The following is a 12,670-nucleotide window of genomic DNA, read 5'->3' on the forward strand; positions in this document are numbered from 1 at the left end:
ATGACAAATCCATGCTCCGCATGGCCTTTGTGCACCAGCAGTTTGTGATAGCATGAGAGCGTCCGGGTAGCAATTGGCAGCAATGGTTGGAGGGGTTACGCATTGCTCAGGAGGGCAAGGAAGTGGCTTGTGGCTGACTACTGACCGCAATACACTGACAGTAGATCCTGCTTGTGTGAGTACTTTTTCCATCCCTCTAGACTGTTGTATTCATTTTGGCCCTTGTCAGGGAGGTAGGTTTAGAAGTTAAGAACACTATGGGGAAGAGGTAAGGTGCACTCCGTGCTTTCCACAGGACTCAAATGAGGGAACCATTGATTCATTTTTGGTAAAAGCAGTGGGGGAAATCACTATAGAAATAGACAAGGCAGAGTGGTGCCTCTCCCTGGAAAAGGCAGGGGCAGTACAATCGGTCCCGGGGAATTCTTTGGCTGGGGTGACTGAAAACTCTTTATAGGGAGCCCTGGGACAAGGATAGGAAGAGGAAGATCCAGGAGCTCCTAGTCCTGGCACCAGCCTAATTAACACTGCTTCTTGTCAGATCACATGAAATAGGCTATAACAACCCCTACCCCTGGTGTGGATTCAAGTACCCCCCCCCCCGCTCCTAAGATACAACGGAAAGTAAATAAGAAAATTATTTCGGCAAAGAAAGTGGAAGGTACTGCAGGATTGGATATCAAAGATGCTAAGGCCTTTGAAGAAGTATGGGTGCCCTTGAAACAAAAAATTATGGAATCAGTTAATAGTTTATTGGACAACTTTTTTAATGAAATCTCTAACATTTTTGATGACACTAGGGCCACGCTTGGTAAAATTGATGAAGTATTGTCTTCCCTTATCCAGGTCACACCGAGTTCTATTTCCCTTTTCAAGGATACTCAATCCCCCCTGTAGTGGCACACACTGAAAATCAGATCCCTCACGTAACCCCCGGTGTAAAAGGGTCTGTGCAGGCTTTGAATTTGGGGATAAGGCTACCTGGACTGTTGGTAACCCATAATAGTGGGCCGAATCAAAGGGGTCACCATCCACAAGAATGGCCAGCCACTAAGGACGGTGTGTGTCCCCAAACACACCAGACCTACAAGTCAGAGATCTCCCACCAGCGAGCTACCCTTATACCGTGGTCCTGGTACCAGAACTAAATAGTGCAAAGGACCACCGACCAGCTGATCAATAAAGTAACACACTGGTTATGTGAATTTGTGGGGTTTAATATGGCTGAGCACAGCTATACTCTGATGGCCAGGAGGGTAGCTTGGATTGGCAGGACCAAGAAAACATTTACAGGAGATAGTGTGATTGTCACATTTAGGCACCCCGAAATGGCCCACAAGATCCTGTCTCACCCCCGTAAATCATTTTCAGCAGATTTGGGGATTAAACCATTACCTTTTTTTTTTAATTTATTTTTTATAGGCCATCTTTGAGTCCTATACCACCCCAACATTATGTTGTGTATGAAGAGGGTTCTACCCGGGGCGGGGGGCTACAACATCACACAATGCATTTGCCCCCCTGAGGGATCTAAATTATATAGACTGACTGCAAGTGCGTCAAACCCCATGGTGAACTATGTGCAATGGAGCAGACCAATTCCGGGGAATCAAGAGGCATCTCTCCCGAGTTCAGGGACCAAAGTCAGATGGGACTATATAATGCAGAGATGGCTAACACCTCCCCCTCCTTCATTCAGAGTGGGAGCATTGTGGGTGACTTAAAAATAGTTATGTGGAACATGGCAGGTTTAGCCAGTACATTTTTGACTAAGCAGTGACTCATATAATTAACCTTCAGGAAAAATGGGAGCCAGTCAATAACTTTTTTTTATAGAGGATTATAATACTTTTTTCTGCCCAGCAAGAAGGTCGAGTGCAAGGAGAGCACGGGGGAGTTTCATTGTGTTTATAGACCTCAGAATTCACGGTAGGTGGTAAACTCTGTGGTGGGACTCGGATGTCATTCAAGGACTCACATTATCAAGTAACTCCTACCATTTGGTTCTAATTAATTTTTATAATGAGACTTTACACTCACAGGGATCGGCTAGCTATGGTGAATTAAGCAAATCCAGGGGGTAGGCCTGTCGCAGTCTAAACCAATTTTAGTGGGAAACTTCAATTACCATCTGTGTCCCAACTTAATGGTGGCTCGAGACTGGTCGATCTGCACATTAAGTGAGGGACCGCATATGGAACATACCCAAGAATGGCAGGATTTGAGTGTCCTCCTAAACACTTATGGATTAACTAATACTTTGGAATGGATTGCTACCCACCCTGATTCCGCTGTGCCTATGACTTATAGAGGCAGAGGCTGCTCATCATTTATTGACTTTATATTTGTGTCTCTTACTTTGAGGAGGTTTATATCCTTATTTTACATCAACCATGGTTTAATTAGTGACCACAATCCAGTGACCCTCTCACTTGTTGCCCCTTAGAATCATTCATTCATTTGATAACTTTATTTTGGTCAAAGACCATAAAAGTACAGGTTAAAATACATACAAAAATACACATTCCATTAAAACAATAAATAGAGGCAAGTTAATACAATATTTAAGAATGAATTAAACTTGTAGTTATCAAAGAAGACAGAATTAATAAAAGGCGAGGATGATTACACAAAAGTTTTCCTTCTTCGCCATGAACCATATAAGAAACGGGACACGGCAAAAACAATAGGGGGATGAGTATCATATGTTAAAACCCTGCATTCCTGTATACAGTGTCTAAATCCAAGATTCCTACAAAGGGGGAAAAGCCACTTTTTCCTTATTAATTAATACGCAGGGCAGAAAAACATAACATGGCAAACGTCTTCTCGGTTATGCTTACAAGCCGGACAAACAGTGTTTTCTGATTTTGCTCATTTGTGGGTAAATGCCCTAAGCGGTAAGCAACCATGCCTTAGCTGTAAGTAGAGCTTCCTCGCGAGAGGTGGATAGATTACGTCTAGGAAGACTTCTGCTCGCATTTCGGCTTTTACCAGGAGAAACTCTTTAGTAAGCTTCCCCAGAGAGCTTAAACCATGTAGGGCAAGTAGTTTCTGTTGCCTCATCTGGCTTATGAGTTCCGATTTAGGTGTCCCTATACAGGACACCTCCGGAGATTCCCAGAGCTCGATCCTGCCGATCTTTATGCTAAGATTCTTAATATGGGATAACCATGCAATATTCTTCTTTTTTATTAAAGCCCGAACCTCTATGAATTCCTCTCTGTAAGGTGCCAGTTCTGGCACCGACCAGAGTCTTTTCCAATAGAGCATGGGCCGCAGGGCTGCAAGATCTTCAATTGATTCCAACCCCAGATCAAATCGTAAGGGAATAAGCGGTGTGCTTAAAGGCAAACCCACAAGACTTCTCATAAAACCCTGCTCAGCCATAGTTAGTTTGGAAATGTTTTTATGGCCCCAAAGTTCAGCTCCATACAATGAGGAAGTTCTAACTTGTAATCGATATATTTCTATGGCCGGGGCTGCTGGTTTAAAGACCGAGGTTCGCTGGACCTTACTAATCCCTCCCGCTATTTGGGACAACCTAAGCGTTGATTTCGAGATTTGTGGGTCCCAATCAAAGTTATCTGTCAGGGTGATCCCTAGATAAACAAAAGTCCTGACTCTCTCAAGGGGAGAGCCATTAAGGGTGGGATTATGAAGGGTCTGCTTTGGGGGATTAAAAATCATAAACTTGGTCTTATCCAGGTTGATCTCCAAACCTCGGGCAATACAAAATGCGAGAAAACCATCCAAAATACGCTGAATGCCCGATGATGTTTTGGATATTGACAAAGTGTCGTCCGCAAACATCAGAGCGGGCACTCTACCAGTAGCCAGCCTAGGGGTGTCATTGTCAATTACATCAGCTAGGTGGTCCACAAGACCATTGATGTAGAGACTGAACAATGTTGGAGCCAAAACACACCCTTGTCGCACACCCTTCCTGACAGGAAAGCTTGCAGACAGATCGCCATACCTCCCACACCTAACCTGGGCATAATTACCATTGTGGAGTCTGGTTAAGATATTCAATAGATAGGGAGAAAGACCCATATCTGCCAAGCCTTTCCACAGCTTTCCCCTAGGGACGAGATCAAAAGCGGCACGCAGATCAACAAAGATGAGGTAAAGGCTGCCGCCCTCCACTCTCACCGTTTTCCAGTATAAGACCTGGAGCCGAAAAATTTGGTCTATGGTTGAAATCCCCGACCTAAACCCGGCCTGCAGTGTGGACAATATTTTATTTTCTTCCATCCATCCCAAGATTCTATCTAAAATAATTCTGCCCATTAGTTTCTGGGAGGTATCTATTAGGCTGATAGGCCTATAATTTACTGGTTTTAATGGGCAGCCTTTCTTAAATATAGGGACTATCTCTGCCCCCAACCAAGTAGCTGGTGGATCGGCCCCCATAAGAATTGAGTTAAATAGTACCACCAAGTACGGGGCCCAGATTTTTGGTTGGGAGCGAAATAAGTCAGCGGGCATCTTATCCAATCCGGGGGCTTTGTTAGGTAGGAGCCTTGCTATTGCAGACTCTACTTCTTTGAGGGTAATGACCTCGGGCTGTTCTGGGAAAGAAATACCCCCACCTACCAAAGAGTCCTTATTCCGTCCGCCACCCGAGAGCCCAAGCGATCGATGCTCCTGGTGAAACTCAGAGGCGGCAAGTGAGAGGCAGATCTCAGTTTCACCAAAGACCGAGTCAGTCCCTCTCACTGGACTATGCTCCATGAGTGAATCAGGATTGGAAGAAAACATAATATCTTCACCCGAGTCCCCATACAGTGCCCCAAAATGCACTTCCCACACTTGGGGTGCAATATTTACAATTGGGGTCAAAGCTCCCCTACTCACACCAGAGTTCACACTAGCCCAAAATGCCTTAGGATCTCTTCGAGAAAGGGTTAGCCTAAGTTCCTCCCATCTATGCTCCTCCCAGTCCTTCTTTCCCCTAAAGATAGCCTTTTTATATTCTAGGCGAAATTTCTTGATATTGACTCTATCTTCGTCTTTTATTGCAGAAAGCAGATCCTTTTTTGCTTTTCTGCAGGAGTCATCATACCATGGATGTGTCCTATCCTGATAATGTTTTTTCCCAACAGGATTGAACAGATCCACCAGATGTTTATGAATCTCCAGGGGAAATCTTAGGTTATCTCCACTTGCATCCCCCATGTCAGAAAGAAATGGCATTACTATTTGGTATATTTTAGCAAGTTTAGCGGGGGAATTCTGGAAATAGGGCCATTTAACCCTCCTCCTATTGTTGGAAAGCAACACAGGAAGCGATGAGCTATTGGAATCGGGGGAAGGATTTGTTAACCCAAAACTTCCCGGTTTGAAAGTTAAAACAAGGGCGTTGTGATCACTGTCTTGCCTAGGGTATATCGTAAACTCCTGAAGCTTATCCCAGTGTCTGATTTCCATCAACATATAATCAATGGTAGAATTTTGCCCTGGTCTATTAAACATTGCCAGCCCCGGGCGGTCGGGTTCCAGCCTCCTATTGCAGGCCCTTAAAGACAGTGCAAGGGATAAAGATTTAATTTGAAGGACCAGAGGGCTCCAAGCTCTGACGGGAGAAATTTGTGGATCCAGAACATGCCAGAAATGGTCCTCTTCATCCAGGTCTCCCATGTCAGAGGTCTCAAGGGGCTCGAATTGGCAATTAAAATCACCTCCTACTAATAGAGCGATTGAGGGGTCGAGTGACAACATAAAATGTTTTAGTATGTCAATGGTGCCAGATTCTTGGCCGTTCTTAACTGGTCTAGAGTAAACGTTTATTAAGGCAACCCTTGACATATCTTTTAGTGTTAGGAGTACACATTGGACGTCAAGGGAGTTAGTTGATATCTGGACTGCCCGGACGGCCAAATGCACCCCCACCCATATTGTCAGACCTCCCGAAGGCCTCCCTCTGCCCCTTGTAATTGCCGGAATATCAAAAGTGGCATAGCCCACTCAGGGATGGATAATTTGCTCTTTATCCCAGCCACATTCCATGATAGAATTTTTATTTCCCCGTCTTCTACTCTATTCCTAACCGCTAAATCACCCTCATTTCGATGTGGACAAATTCCTCGTATTTGAGTGTTAGGTTCTGTTATGGTATCCCCAAACTTAACTCCCAGCGGCAGCTCCTCTAATAGAGAAGCCCCCACAGTATCAGTAATTTCTCTCACTTCCAGCCCTCCCCCACCTATACTCGAAAAATGGGGTGTTGGTACATGTTCAGGGGTACTACTCCCACAGCTACCCATCACTACCGCTATTTGGGTACCCGAAATATTATCTAAAAAAAGTGCAGGGCTCCGAATCACGTCTGGTCAATCAACCTCCTCCAACACACTAAATCTATTCTTTTGGGGAAATAGTGACAGTAGGGGGGTGGTTTGCCACTGGTCCTCCCAAGTTGTCATTCCTTGTGCTCTGGCATACGATATATTCTTTCCCCCCTCCCACCTAATACCTCTATTCTGCCCTACTCTGTACTGGGATGCTGGGTAGAAGTACGACAAGTGCAGTGGGATAATTTGAGTACTAGACCTGGATGGTGTCCTGCTGCAGATATAATCTACAGCAAGCGTGTGCCTAAAGTTGATAATGACACAATTTCCTGCAATAGATTTAGGTGCGGGCCCGATCCAGTCTACTCTCCTTGCACCTAGTATTTCACCAGAAATATTAGGGGGAAGAGGGCTATTAGAGTTAAGCCAGTACATGCATTTATTTTTCAATTCCAAATAGTCCTCATTTTTCCCTTGGGTTAGGGGGGGACACCAGCAAGCACAACAACGTATGGTAGGGACTCAGGTGAAAGATCTATACAAGGCAACACAGTATAGGACCCCTCTCTAGCAGTATTTCTGTTCACTAGTACTTGATTATCTAAACGTTTTTCCCCCACTTCAGTTGCCCCCCTCTGCATTATAGAACTTTCAGTGCCTATATCCCTGGGCAAAGAAATAGTTATGTCAGGAACAGTCTTGACAATTGGCTGGGGGGGTATAGGTAGGATCTTGGAACTGGTAGGGGGATTTTCGTGGCTGGGAACAGAACTAGTACTAGGGTTCCCTAGGGGACTAATCAGTTGGGCTTTCCCTAGGCCTGCATTGTTGATGGTAGAGACTAGTCTGTCCAACCTAGATATCAGAGATTTAAAATGCAAACCAAGTAACTGTTCCATATGTGCCTGAAAATCGTGTATCATATGGGTAGCCCAGAGGGGTGCCCCTGTGAAAGGCAAGGAAGGGGAACCATCGTTTAGTATAGTGGAATTGGTTAAAAGTTTAGTTTTATTTGTTGCTTTTCTTTTCCCAATCCTGAGTTTCCTAGTTACGGGGCAAGTTACAGACACCTTGTTTCGTACAGAATAGGATGGAGATTTAAGAACCTCTGGAGCATTCGTTTCATTAGGGATAGGCTGTGCGCAGGGCAACTCAGCAAAGGAACACATGAGAGAGGAATTAAAATCGGGGGGATTAATAGTAACAATTGAGACATCCTCCGCTGTTTGGGAAGAAGAAATTGCGGGGGTAATCGACAAACGCCTCTCCGTATTTTCTATAGCTGTTGCCACGACCCCAATTGTTTGCTGAAGCATTTTATCAATGACTGTAAGACTAGGGAGAGGTTGCGTCATTGCTGTCTGGTGTCTGGTTGTGGGGCGGGAAATGGAGGACCTAAGATTTTTGCTGTTCTTACCATTTCCTTTCATATTTACAGTCAAAGTGGGAAAATCACAAAATTTACTATGAATCTTCCCTACAATCTTAAGCAACACTGGACATTAGGAAGGATAAACTATTAGGTGTAGAAGTCCAACAGCCAAGAAGTTTTTATCTCAGGAACAATACCTGAACCTTACATCAAGCAGAGATATCCACCTTATTTTACTTTTCTATGACAGTACCTTATCACTGCAAAGGTCCAGGTTGGAGGGTGTCAATGGGGTGGCCCAGCCTGGCCTCTTACGGTCCCTGATGGGCAAGGACGGGCCCGCCCTTGGCCCGGGCTGCGCCCGGGTGCTGCCCACACGCGTCCCGCGCTGCGGGGGCACCTGGCGACCTATGTAGCGCTCCGGCGCTCCCCGGCGTCGTCACCAGCAAGCGCGGCGGGAAGGAATGCTGGGGAATGTGGTCCGCATTGGCTGTTCCCCTCACGGCAGCAGAGTTCGTGCCTCAAAGTGGTCAAGAAGCCCCCGTTATGCTGGCTGTTCACCTCACGGCAGGTAGGTGAGTTGTCGGTTAAGGCACCAAGGTTCTAATTCGAGTCCCGCGCTGCGGGGGCGCCTGGCGACCTATGTAGTGCTCCGGTGCTCCCCGGCGTCATCACCAGCAAGCGCGGTGGGAAGAAATGCTGGGTAATGTGGTCCGCGTTGGCCGTTCCCCTCACGGCAGCAGAGTTCATGCCTCAAAGTGGTCAAGAAGCCCCCGTTATGCTGGCCGTTCACCTCACGGCAGGTAGGTGAGTTGTGGGTTAAGGCACCAAGGTTCTAATTCGAGTCCCGCGCTGCGGGGGCGCCTGGCGACCTATGTAGCGCTCCGGCGCTCCCCGGCGTCATCACCAACAAGCGCGGCGGGAAGGAATGCTGGGGAATGTGGTCCGCGTTGGCCGTTCCCCTCACGGCAGCAGAGTTCGTGCCTCAAAGTGGTCAAGAAGCCCCCGTTATGCTGGCCATTCACCTCACGGCAGGTAGGTGAGTTGTGGGTTAAGGCACCAAGGTTCTAATTCGAGTCCCGCGCTGCGGGGGCGCCTGGCGACCTATGTAGCGCTCCGATGCTCCACGGCGTCGTCACCAGCAAGCACGGTGGGAAGGAATGCTGGGGAATGTGGTCCGCGTTGGCCGTTCCCCTCACGGCAGCAGAGTTCGTGCCTCAAAGTGGTCAAGAAGCCCCCGTTATGCTGGCTGTTCACCTCACGGCAGGTTGGTGAGTTGTGTGTTAAGGCACCAAGGTTCTAATTCGAGTGGAATCAGCCCGTACCCTATGGGATAACTGGGGGAACAATTTCTGCAACTGACCAAGGTAGGCGGTTACGTTGGGGACAGGTTGACAGTGTTGTTTTTAACAATTCACTTTTTAGTATAGGTAAACAGGAGATTTTGGAGTGTTTAGACCCACAAGTGCAGGGGGAAGAAATAGTTCAGGCATTTATTGCTATTAAACAATTAGTCGATGGTTTATTAACAGTGCTGGAAAACTCCCCTAGCATGAACGTTCCAAGATGGTTCGATGGGCAGTGGTCCCAGGCCCTTAGAGATCTCAAGATGGCCCTTAAACAGACACAGAAAGACAGGGATCGGGTGGCGATCTCCCATAAAATATACAATCAAGCCATCAAGGTGCGGAAGTGCCAACTGCAAAAGAAAGCCTGGGAGGACCTAACAGAGGCAACTGAACTAAAAGACACTACCCGCTTCTGGAGGGTAATTAATAACCCATGTTTTAATGATTCGAACAAACTAGGGTTAAGCCATAATATTTTACCCTAGCAATGGCAGGCTCACTTGGAGGGTGTGTATAATCACTCCCACAGAGAGGAGCAATTACAGGAACTTAACCCTGATCAGAGATTTGATCCCATTACCTTCACTTTGTATGAGGTGAGACTAGGACTTGAGGGACTTTCGCGGAATAAGGCTCCGGAACCAGATGGGATCCCGCCAGACCATTTCCAATGCAATACAGAGATATGTGCCCTCTCCTAGTGCGGGTTTTAAACGCGGCAGTAGCATCAGCATTACCAGCATCATGGACTACTGCCACCATTGTACTGATTTTAACAAAGGGAGATAGGGATAGCCTACTTTATCTCCCTATATACCGTATTGATGTGGCAGTGAAGGTTCTGGGTCGGGTGCTACTGACTATTTTGGCTGAGTGGGCAGAGGCCAACCAACTAATATCGGACGAACAATATGGGTTTAGAGCAGGTAAATCCACGACAGATCAATACCTCAAATTTCGAATTATAATTGCAAAATACACAATAGCTAAATTGGGGGTGTTGTGTCTAGCCTTTATGGACCTCACTGCGCCCTTTGATCGAGTGAACCACCATAAACTTTGGAAACTCCTAGGAGAGGTTGGGGTGGATCCGGTAATAACTAATACCCTAATGGCCCTACATTTTAACACTTCTGCAGTGGTCAGATACAGACAGGAGGGGGAAACCACGGATAATTTTAACTGCTCTAGAGGGGTCAGACAGGGTTGTATTGTTGCTGGAATTCTGCACATACACAGAGCTATGCACAGGAAACCCGGACTTTGGTGTATTGTGGTGTACCAAAAACATGCCTCAGTTCCCAGAACCCCTATCCAGCTAGCTATAGTATCCCATTCGTTCTCCGCACTACAGCGGTGCTACCAATGATTGGATATCGTAGAACATGCGACTCAGGGCCTCTCGGAATTTTTGGGAACAAGACAGTCTTTCGCTTAGATGCTCATACGTGTTCACACTGTATAGTTTAAAATGTTTATTTCAACTAACATGCTCTGTAATGCAGTACACATGCTAACACTAGCAAAGAAATGCATAAAAACAATATAATCAGCATGGTTACAATTCCATATGATACGAACGGGGATAGCATATTATAATGACAGTGGAGGAAGCCTTATAGTGCTTTACCACTCATCCGTGCTACAAGCTATGTTTTTTATATCAGTGGAAGACCTCTGGGTTTGGACAGTGGAACCCCCTACCTCAAGTCTTAGATGATGGGATTTACATCTCCGGACAAGCACAGCTGTTCCTCTGGAAAGGTTTTCTCCAAGTGTGTCTAACTTGCATCCCGTGCAATATTGAAAGCACCCAGGAAGTCAGAAGCGCAGCTATGTTCCATGTTATGTCTATATGTGTGTGGGACGGAACAAAGCCGATTAACCAGTGGAGTTCTTTTCGGACCTTGAACACGATGTACACACGAGAACTCAGACCACAACAGAAATAGTGAAAGGCAGACCGTTCCCATGAGAGGCACCATGAGCAAAAGTGTTTACAGGAACCAAGGCATGCAGTGCTGTGTGCATAAGCGGCAAGATGGCGGTGATGCAATGCACAAACTAATGCTAACTTAGCAACGTCCGCTGGCACCCCTAAACCCTCACGACACCCTCCCCTTGGGCAGTCCTACGCACAGTGATTGAAATAGAACACAGAGTTCAAAAAGTCTGAGCAACAAGAGCTTATGCGACCTGGAAGTGAAGAATGTCAATAGGGTAAGAAATATAGTAAAGGTCTTTTCGTTAAAAAAAATATCCTTTGGGTAGTGAATAAAAAAAAAATAATAATGAAAAGGAAAAATATAATTTAAAAAAATGTCTGGGTGGATTGGTCTTATCAATCCATCAGCGCGAAAGTGCAAAAAGTGGTGACAGCTTCCAACAGGAAATCATTGTCATCGTCTGAAAATGTAGATAACATCCAGTTAAGTACCAGCACCATCAGTGGGAAACTTGCGTGGTACTCAATGTAACTCCATTGCAGGAAATCACGTGCTGCTGCATCGATATCCCACTGAGCTAGTCCTCCTAGTGCAGCCGCACATGCCATCAAACCCATACCGGAACAGTCCTGCTCGTGAGACACTAGCGTGCTCATCAGTAAGACAAAGTCCGGGTCAGGGGACGCAGTGTTTGTGAGGCTGCGATCCAAAGCCAATTGAAAAGGACATTCCAAGTAGGAGAAAACTTGTTGTACGTAAGTGTACCATAGAAATTGGAAATACAGAATATAAGCCACGCTTAGAGTGGCCAGTGGCAAGGTACCATAGCACTGAAGCATGCGGCTACGAAGTAGCTGCAGCCGGTCCAGGTTGGGTACGACCACAAGAGGGGCAGCCATTTCTGAGCAGGCAAATCAATAGAAAGACCCCAGCAGCTAAGGCAAGTATTAGTGGCAACCCGCTGAAGACGCTGGAAAAAATAGAATGAATGAAAGCCGGGATCACACCAAAAATAGATTGAAAAGATGTTACAAGGCCAGAGCCCACAGTTTAAAAAAAAGAGCCAGCCCCGTTGTATGCAAAGCATTGAAGACAGAATGAATTAGCTCACCAAAATGTTGTGGGAGGCCAGTGTTTAAAAGTGCTTGAACTTCTGTTCTTCTATTAGCCACCTGCAGGACATAGGTCTCACGGGCAGAAGTGAGAGAAACTTCTTTCTGGGACAATAAAGCTCTTATTCGGCTCAGCTTGTCAAACTCTGCCTTCAAGGCCGAAATGGAAGGCCAAATTGAGATATCGGGACTCCCACGAGGTGGAGGAAATAGCACATTTTTGCAGCATTTTTCATTATTCAGAAGTAAATAACTGCCATTAGACAATAGTGTGAATGTTGGTTTAATTGAAGGGACGGGCTTTCCTTTTAAAATGCACGCTAAATTAGGCGCCTTTAAATTACAGGTGCCGTGCAATTGTATATTTTTGCACACAAGGGATTGTCCAATGGAAAAATCACAAGATTCACCAGTCAGATACACCTCTGTGTCATCAAGCAAACATCTAAACATGAAGGGGAGTGACCAAACTTCATGAAGGAACGAGTTTCCTAATGGTTCGTAGCGACCTAGGTGAAAATGTTTCATGCATGATGTAAATTAAAATAAGGCGGGCCCAATTCACAGAATTAACTTAAGACAAAATCCTAAACTT

The sequence above is a fragment of the Triturus cristatus genome, chromosome 7 (assembly GCF_964204655.1).
Source record: "Triturus cristatus chromosome 7, aTriCri1.1, whole genome shotgun sequence".
Lineage (NCBI taxonomy): Eukaryota > Metazoa > Chordata > Amphibia > Caudata > Salamandridae > Triturus > Triturus cristatus.